Source organism: Nannospalax galili, unplaced genomic scaffold (genome assembly GCF_000622305.1).
Source record: "Nannospalax galili isolate Female #2095 unplaced genomic scaffold, S.galili_v1.0 scaffold1180, whole genome shotgun sequence".
In the NCBI taxonomy this organism is placed as follows: Eukaryota; Metazoa; Chordata; class Mammalia; order Rodentia; family Spalacidae; genus Nannospalax; species Nannospalax galili.
In genome coordinates, this window is record NW_008346550.1 from 1,408,571 (window position 1) to 1,418,800 (window position 10,230).

A 10,230-nucleotide genomic window follows, 5' to 3' on the forward strand; every position below is an offset into this window, starting at 1 on the left:
GTGTGTGTGTGGCGCCTCCCAAGAAGGGAAAAGGGAAAAAAAATTAGTGCCACAACACTGAATCCCAGAATAGAATTGGGAAAACAAAATTGGGCGAGGCATATTTGGTGAATTTATACAGCAGAGTAACACATCAGGTTTGATGGGGAACAAAATGGGCAGTTATGTCTCAGCTGGTGAAACTCTTTCATACTAACCTGATCGCAACTATGTAAGTACTGTTTATCTTCAGAATATAGTTGTGGGTATTCTACCTTTAAGAAATTGATATATGCTCAGGCCATCTTTTTACAACTCAAATAAATACACTTCAAATATTAAAGTAACTTTGTAAGATCTCCAGCAGAAACCCTGCTACAGTCCAGAGAGTGAAGTGTCATGACACCAGGAGACTTTAAACTTGCAGCACTTTTTGGATTCCCCCCACAACATATCTGCACTTTCTTTATGCAGTCTTCCTCTTCAGGAGTCAGAATCAATTTCACAACATCTACAATCCCATTATGTTCCTTACATGCTAAGGAAGATTTCAGCCTTTGTTCCTTAGAGACACTTAATCATGACAGAAACTACATATACATGCCTAAGATTCTTCATTTTACTCACTTTCTAATCTACCAGAGTCCAGTGCCCCAAGATGTATGACTTTTCAGTTTGGTTACCTCATAGGCGCTGTCAACTACCTTTTTTTTTTGCACAGGCTTCCACTCCTTATGTGCAGTCTTGCCTGACTCTGGATTCAGATTCTTCAAGGAGACACCAGCAATATCCATGTCTTTCCACACAGGCATATTCAAATCCCCATGCTCCTCAAGGACCCATACATGACAGCTTAGTGTAAATGCCCAGACTTTCCTTCATCAGGTAACAGAAATAGGCTGAATCCAGATTGCAGTCACTTCCAATAACTGATTTTTGGGGAAAGAAATTTATCTCCCAAGTCATGTAGGTCAAAATATCCACTGACTGAAATAGCAAGCAACTTGCAGTTTGGACTGTGTTTCACATTAGGAATGATGAGCTTGAAGATGTCAGGACGATGTTCACATTATGTTGGACAAAATTAACGTGGCTGTCCTTCCTGACATGCCCCAGCTATGATGATGACCTTATGGGGTTTGCGAACACACTACAGTCTTTCTCACAGACAACTGTTGATGTTTTAAGGAAAGGGCAGCCATGCTGGAAATCCATCATCTCTCCCTTCAGTTTGTCTTCCATGACATGAAAAGGTGCAAGTTCTCTGCAAAGTCCTTTATTAAGATAATGGTAGTACAGTCCACGTGAAAGCACAAAACAGAACACGTGTAATCTCGCTCTGGTGTGGGGGGGTGGGGAGCTGTTCTTCCTTAAGAAGATTCATAATCAGCTGAACCTGGAGCCTTGCCTACTAGGACTTGGAACCAAAAGGGACTAGAGTGAACGATGGTCAGTGTCAGGGACAGATGACAGTAGGTTTGGGACTTGTTGGCAGTGAGTGCTTGTCCTCAGGGTGGAGGCTTCATTGTGATTTCCAGCTTTATTCCTCCAAGTACTGTGGTTGAGGTTTGTGGTGCCTTTTGCACCAGAATCTTACCTTCTTTTCTGAAAGCTTCCAAGCACAAAAGCAACAGTCTACACATTTGGGAAGTCTTTTTGACTAACATGACAAACCACTCAAAGAAGGGTAGTTTCTCATGCCTGGCACTGAGGCTTTTGTCAGATAGTCTACATCTTGATAGGAGAATTTTAACACAATATGATATAATTTCATTTCAACCTGTGTGTGTGTGTGTGTAACCTCATATATATTATATGTGCATTTTAAAGTAAGTTTAAAAAATAATAAGCATCCTTATGGTTTCTTCAGGCATCCTTAGTGTTATTTCTCCTTCTCCTAATTGGTACAAAACTGGAACACTTTAAAAATATTTCTTAGTCATTTCTAGTTCTTTTTTCGGGGAACTCTGTTCTGATCTGTGGTCTGATTTTTATTGAGCCTTTTTTCCTCAAATCATTGATTTCTTTTTTTTAGAACTTTGCTTTGCACTAAGAGAATCATTTCTTTTTCTCCTTGATTTTCATTTTTGCTTTTACTCTTTCTTTTTTTAGTGTTTTCTTTATTGTTTTTTAAAGTCTACCAATCCTGAACTCATATCCTTGCCTTAACATAATCTTCTCTCTTCCTAAATCACTTTCTTCAAAGAACTGAAGTTTTCATTGCAGAGATAAAGCAAACTGCCCAATTAAAAATGTGCTATGAATCTGAATAGAGAATTCTCAAACTAATAAAAAAATGACTAAGAATTACTTTTTAAAATGTTCAACATTCTTAGTAAATAGAGAAATGCATATTAAAACTACTTTAAAATTTCACCTTACCCTAGTCAGAATGGCTAAGATCAAGAGAAACCAATCAAATGAAACCCATGCTGGTGAGAATGTGGAGAACAGCAACCCTCAATCACTGTTGGTGGGATTGCATACTGGTGCAACAACTATGAAGATCAGTGGGGAGATTACTTGAAAAAAATAAAAATAGATCTACGATATGATCCAATGATACCACTCCTTGGCATAAATTCAAAGGACTCAACATGCTACTTCAGAGATACTTTCTCAGCTGTGTTTGTATCTGCCATTTTCACAGAGATTAGGAAATAGAAACAACCTGGATGTCCTTCAGCTGACAAGTGGATAATGCAGATGTAATACATTTGCACAATGGAGCTTTATTTGGAGGTGAAGAAAAACAAAATCATGAAATTTTCAGGTAAATGAACTTTAAGTTCAATCTCAAATAGTAGAGAGAAATTCAAAGAAAATAGAAACAACTCTATATTCAAAAATCTATGAAATATGGACTATTCTATGTGTTAATGAAATGACTTCTTTAATAATCTAAGTTTCATAAAAGTAACCTTACTTAAAGATTTTGCTAATAAGATTAGAATATATATGTCCAAAAACCTCTATCTTCTGTGTAAGAAATTTTTAAAGGTTTGTTTAAGCATTTTTTAATATTTTATTTATTATTTTTATTTTATGTGTATGAGTGTACTGCCTGCATGTATGTGAGTGCACCCGTGTCATGCAATGACGCGGAGGTCAGAAAAGGGCTTCGGATTCCCCTGGAACTGGAGTTAAGGATGGTTCATAGGTACCATGTGGGTACTGAAAATAGAACCCAGGTTCTCTGCAGGAGCATCACATATATTTATATTGTTGCATTAGATAAGAAGTAATACATTCAGTAACATACATTGCATAATTTGATTTTACTGTCCCAAGGGCATTAACTTATTAATTAAATACTGATCTTGGGTAGAACAGGTTAGTAAAATACTCGTGAGACAATCATAAAGAGTCATAATTAAAGTAGTTTTGTCCTTTTAACAACTTAATAAAGAGATAATACATTTTGGACTAGCAAGATGGCTCAATGAATTAGGTTCTTTGCCTGCTTGACAATCTCAGTTCAGTCACCAGAGCCCATACAAAGGTGAAAGGAGAGAACTGACTCCACAAAATTCTTCTCCAGACACACCCTGTGACACAGTCTCTCTCTCTCTCCCCCAATAATAACAATAAGTTAAGATTTCAAAAAGAATTGCCACACTCTAAAGCTCCCTATCATTGGCATCAGACATGTCATCTCATATTTCAATTTGTTTTAACAAGATGAACTCTTCTATAAGTTTGTATTCAAGTTTCATTGACATCCTAAATATTCTTTTTCCAATTTTAAACATTTCTTCTCTTGCTTTTAATTGATGAATCTTTGAACAAAACAATTTATAGCATATACATATGAAATAACTCACATTAGGCAGTTTTATGAGTGTAACTATTATTGTATTAAACCATTTCTTCCCCATCCTATTTGTTTGGTTTCTTTAATTGTTATGGTTATTTCTATTTAATCTCCTTAGTCAGTACTTTAGCTTATTCCCTGATGAATTGCTGATTCCTCTCAACCTAATGAATACTGTTGCACACTCCCAAAGGACAACAATAAACAATAAAGCTTATTTTAGTATTAGGGTATAACTAAGTATTAATTTCTTCCTTAATTACAGGCATTAGCAAAGGTATCATTTAAATATATTTATTAAGTGTATAAGATTACAATAATTATTTTCATGCTATAAATATGCTTACCAAATTTTTAATTATGTTCTATTCTTTGTCTCTCAATAAAGTGGGCCTAGGGAACTACTGACAGGTCAAGAAGATATAATTCTTAAACATTTTCACATAATAATTTACACCCACATAAATTGTTTGTTTGTTTATGAGATAGAGTCCTTCTGCTGCCTCCAACTGACCTAGAAGTCTAGAACTCACTGTGTAGACCAGGCTTGTCTCAGTCTCAGAGAAATCTGCCTGCCTCTTCCTCCTAAGCACTGGGATTAAACCATTGTACCGCCATGCCTGGCAATTACAGCACCATAAATTTTAAGCAGAAAGGTAAAATTTAAATTATTTAGAAAAATATAAAAACTTTAAAACAGCTGGGTGTGGTGGCATACGCCTTTCATCCCAGCACTTGGGAGGCAGAGGCAGGTGGATCTTTGTGAGTTTGAGGCCAGCCTGGTATACATAGTGAGTTCCAGGACAGCTGGGGCTACAGGGAGACCCTGTCTCAAAACCACAAAATAAATAAATAAATAAAATAAATAATAAAAATAAATAATAAATTAAAAATAAAAACTTTAAAACAGCTGGGTGTGGTGGCATACGCCTTTCATCCCAGCACTTGGGAGGCAGAGGCAGGTGGATCTTTGTGAGTTTGAGGCCAGCCTGGTATACATAGTGAGTTCCAGGACAGCTGGGGCTACAGGGAGACCCTGTCTCAAAACCACAAAATAAATAAATAAATAAAATAAATAATAAAAATAAATAATAAATTAAAAATAAAAACTTTAAAACAGCTGGGTGTGGTGGCATACGCCTTTCATCCCAGCACTTGGGAGGCAGAGGCAGGTGGATCTTTGTGAGTTTGAGGCCAGCCTGGTATACATAGTGAGTTCCAGGACAGCTGGGGCTACAGGGAGACCCTGTCTCAAAACCACAAAATAAATAAATAAATAAAATAAATAATAAAAATAAATAATAAATTAAAAATAAAAACTTTAAAACAGCTGGGTGTGGTGGCATACGCCTTTCATCCCAGCACTTGGGAGGCAGAGGCAGGTGGATCTTTGTGAGTTTGAGGCCAGCCTGGTATACATAGTGAGTTCCAGGACAGCTGGGGCTACAGGGAGACCCTGTCTCAAAACCACAAAATAAATAAATAAATAAAATAAATAATAAAAATAAATAATAAATTAAAAATAAAAACTTTAAAACAGCTGGGTGTGGTGGCATACGCCTTTCATCCCAGCACTTGGGAGGCAGAGGCAGGTGGATCTTTGTGAGTTTGAGGCCAGCCTGGTATACATAGTGAGTTCCAGGACAGCTGGGGCTACAGGGAGACCCTGTCTCAAAACCACAAAATAAATAAATAAATAAAATAAATAATAAAAATAAATAATAAATTAAAAATAAAAACTTTAAAACAGCTGGGTGTGGTGGCATACGCCTTTCATCCCAGCACTTGGGAGGCAGAGGCAGGTGGATCTTTGTGAGTTTGAGGCCAGCCTGGTATACATAGTGAGTTCCAGGACAGCTGGGGCTACAGGGAGACCCTGTCTCAAAACCACAAAATAAATAAATAAATAAAATAAATAATAAAAATAAATAATAAATTAAAAATAAAAACTTTAAAACAGCTGGGTGTGGTGGCATACGCCTTTCATCCCAGCACTTGGGAGGCAGAGGCAGGTGGATCTTTGTGAGTTTGAGGCCAGCCTGGTATACATAGTGAGTTCCAGGACAGCTGGGGCTACAGGGAGACCCTGTCTCAAAACCACAAAATAAATAAATAAATAAAATAAATAATAAAAATAAATAAAAAGAGACCCTGTCTCAAAACCACAAAATAAATAAATAAATAAAATAAATAATAAAAATAAATAATAAATTAAAAATAAAAACTTTAAAACAGCTGCTGATCTAATCACCTGCTACATGACATCATGAAATTTTTTTGGCTAATTTGAAGGAAAAAGCAGTTCCAGTAAAGAAACATATTATGTAAGCATAGGCAAATTATCTTTTTGTCCAAAAGTCACAGTCATAAACAGCTTACTTGCACTGTAAAACTTGAAAAAAAATTGCTTTAAAAAGATGTGTATGTCAGTCAGTATCTCTGTGCATGTGCATGTGTGTGCAGGAACCTATGGAGTCCAAAAGAAAGAACTGGAATTCCTAGAAGTGGAGTTACAGGCATTTGAGATCTGCCTGACATGGATGCTAGGAATGAAAATCAGGCATTATTCAAGAGCAGCAGTCATTTTGAACATAGAGTCATCTCTTTGGGTCCTGAAAAAAGGATAATTTGGATGTATATTAAACTTTGGTAGTCTGACTTAGATATGGTTCACTAATGCATGAGACAAAAGGGACTTTGTAGAACTCAAATATGTTTCCATGTCACTTTATTTCCAGGAATTCTGAGCTGTCTTTGATTCAAATTGCCTGAATAATTTAAATTGTCTTTTCTATTTCTTGTACAGAAATTTCAATTTCTGCCAAAGGCACCTTTCTTTGTTGTTGATAAGAAGTCATTTCATGCTGTAAAACAAGGCAATTGTGGTAGTTGATATGTATGTGATATTAAATCATGGTTCTCTCCCTAAATTTATCATATTTAATGTTTGAAACAATTGTTTGTACCTATGTACTGTGATGCTCTAGGTAGTTGGAGTGTGGTAGAAACAGCCCTTTGACATAAGGAATCTCAGTCTGTGGTTACTGGCAGGACACAGAGGCTAAGGGGTTCACTATAGCAGACTGGGTATTAATTTTCAATTCTCTGCTCTGAACTGTATTCCTGTTTTCTGCCCTGAGTCAGAAGCCTCTCCCTAAATATTGTTAGTAGGAGTTTAAGAAGATATAATACAAGAAGAATTTACTATCAGCCCTCTTCAATTTTCTTTTCTTATTACTATGTAAAAACTAGGCATTATGGTCTTTCAAGTGACTCCATTCAGTGTTTAAAAGGAAATCTCATGTGTACACAGTTATTTCAATTGTTGAATATGCAGAGTAATTTTGAATACAACTCAGAAACCATTTGGCACCACATCAGTCATGCATATGGATATTAATTTATTAATTTACAGTACATTTCAATGTAATTTTAATATAAAATGATTATTTTGAGCTTATGAACAAATATGTAGTATTTGTTATTTTTCTTTGATGTAAATAAACTTAAAGTAAAGGAAACTGACAAAACCTATTTGTGATACGCATAAACTAATAATTAAAGTAGCTAAACTTTAGAATATGAAAGGGCACAAGGATAGACATAGATGCTCATATTAAGGAACAGATTAAAATGCTTCACAGTTAGGTAGAAAATATTTTATTTTTGAAACTTTTCTTAACTGAATCTTATTCTCTGAAATATTTATTAATGGGAAACACAGAATAAATCATAAAGAACAGCAACAACAAAAACAACAACAAAGAAATATCCTCACAATGCTTAGGGATCATTGGAGAGGAAAGAAAGATTGTAAGTCAGAGGTTGCAGATGAGAAAAAGGAAACTGTGTTGTCTGGACGTTAAAGGGCGATTGTACATATGAATCCACCACACATATGACAGTGAGCATAAGACCTGTCCAACACAAACCAGACGGGACCTAGCATGTTTGGAGGAAGTGTGTGAAAAATCTGAGCCCTAGTTAAAGATCTCTTGGAAACTGATAGATGGTAAGAAAATGAGAAACATTTTTCCTAAGTGGTGCGATGCCAGGTGATTTGACCATCCCCTTGGAGACAGATCCACACACAAAAGCATTTGGGAACACAAATTAGATTTGATCAGCTTTAAAAAAGAAAGACAAATAATAACAACGGACATGAAGTCAGGGAGGGACTGAACAAGGGGGAGGTGGGTCTGACTATGATAAAAATACAATCTTTGGGCCCGGCGTGTTGACGCATGCCTATAGTCCCAGTACTGATGAGGCAGAGGCAGGCGGATCTCTGTGAGTTCAAGGCCAGCCTGGTCTACACAGTGAGTTCCAAGAGAGCTGGGCTACAGGGAGACCCTGTCTCAAAAAGACCAAAAAAAAAAATCATTGAAATTCTTAAAAGAATAATTAAAAAAAAAATTTATTTATTATTTTTATTTTATGTGTATGTGTGTATTGCCCACATGCAGGTAAGTGACCCTGTGACCTGCAATGTGCGTGGAAGTTGTCAGATCCCCTAGAAATAAAGTTGGGCAGTTGTTAGCTGTCATGAGGGTGCTGGGATTCGAACCCAGGTCTTTTTCAAGAATATCCAGTGTTCTTAACTGCTGAGCCATCTCTCCAGTCCCAAAAGAATAAAAGAGTTTAAAAAGAGTTACCCCATAATGGATAACGTGTCTACTAGACATCACAAGCTAACACAAGCCACTGCTGGAAATAGGTTACCTCTTTTGGAGTTGTTGGCCATTGATGTTCTGTAGGCCCCCAAGCATTATATGCTAATGGAAATTACCCTCCAGAACTTTATGGGCCAGCCTTATTGCTAAGACACCATATGTTTGAGTCACAGACTATGAAATCAAACCTGCACTTATTTGGAAGCTTTATTTCCACAGGCTAGATTTCTTAGTGCTTCACGGTGCTAGAAATGCTACAAGAGGGAAAAAGTATGCAACAGTCTTATTCAGTTGTGAAGCTTGTGAGCTGCAATATGGCTGGCCTGGCAAGATGTGCCCATTGATTGATCCAACAGTGGCAGAAATGTCACAGGAGTAAATAATGACTTTCTGAAAGGATTTAAGCCCTCTGCTCCCAGTTGAAACCCATACCTGGCACAGTTATCAGGGCCTACAACTTGTGTCTGAACAGCTAGTAAGCACTCAGGGAGAAACCCCTGCTATTTTCTGTTAAATGAACCTAGCATTAAAGTGACTTCTAATGACTTATCATTACATTATAGATTATCACATCTCTCAAACCTCATCAGAGAAGCTCCTTTATGCAGTAGATGAAAATTAACAGAGACACATAATTGGTCAATGTGCAGAGAATAGACTGTTGAGTGATCAGCTCTAAGTGAGACACTCTTATTACGCCCTCTTCACCAAAGACTCAGGGATCGTTGCAGAAGCAGAGTGAAAAGATCGTATGAGTCAGAGGCAGTGGTTGATGACAGAGAAACAGTGTTTCTCTGCACAACAAGACAGGCACACATATGAACTCACTGCTGCTGTGACAACATGCAAAAGATCAAATCAGAAGAAATTCCAGCAGGAGACAGGACATGATATCACACACTTGCTGATGATCCAGTGATAATCAGTAATCCTGGGAGAGGGATAGTTGTGGCCACTGGCAGGTGAACCATGCACACTAGATCACCGCACACTCAAGAGTATATGGATAACACGAATTGGACTCAATGAGATTTTTAAAAATATTCATGTGCCTCTTTCTCTTCTACCCTAGATGGGCAGGAAATGAATACTCAGGCTAGGTAAAGGAATCAGATAATTTTCTTTTACCAGCTTCTGTTGCGAAGTGCTATACTTTGAGTATGTCCTTCAGTATTCATGAGTTGGAAACACTTCCTCAAATTAGTATATTAATGACCTTTGGAGATAGGGTCTCTGGGAAGTAGTTAAGAATAATGTGAATTAGTAGCTTTATACTGACAAAAGAAGAGGGACTGGAGCAATGGATCAGCAATAAAGAACTGGCACTGCCTTTCTAGACGACCTGAATGTTTTTCCACATAGTCATGTCAGGAGGCTCAAAACAGCCTGTGTCTCTTGCTCCAGGGTATCTGAAACCGTCCTGTGGCCTTCTTGTTGCCCATATTCATGCACTATATGCACACACAAACATATGTACATAAACATAATTTAAAATAATGCATTTTTTTATTAAGAAGAGGAGGAGGAAAAGAAGGACAAGGAGGCAGAAGATCCAAGTTAACATGCTTGCTGGGTTTTGTCATGTGGTTCACTATAATATGTTAGGATGCATGAAGAAGTCCTTTAACATGTCTTGGAATCTTTAAAAGGTGTATGAATGTTTTCCAGGATGCATGTATATGTAGTGTGTGTGTGTGTGTGTGTGTGTGTGTGTGTGTGTGTGTGTGGTGCATGCACCTGAACCTGAATAGGACAGGGGAAGGC

At 37.2% G+C, this 10,230-nt stretch overlaps 1 pseudogene; it reads right to left on the reverse strand.

Annotated features, from left to right (window-relative positions):
• Positions 1-317: 317 nt before the first annotated feature.
• LOC103742086 lies at positions 318-1,221 on the reverse strand (annotated as a pseudogene).
• Between the last annotated feature and the right edge of the window lie 9,009 nt (positions 1,222-10,230).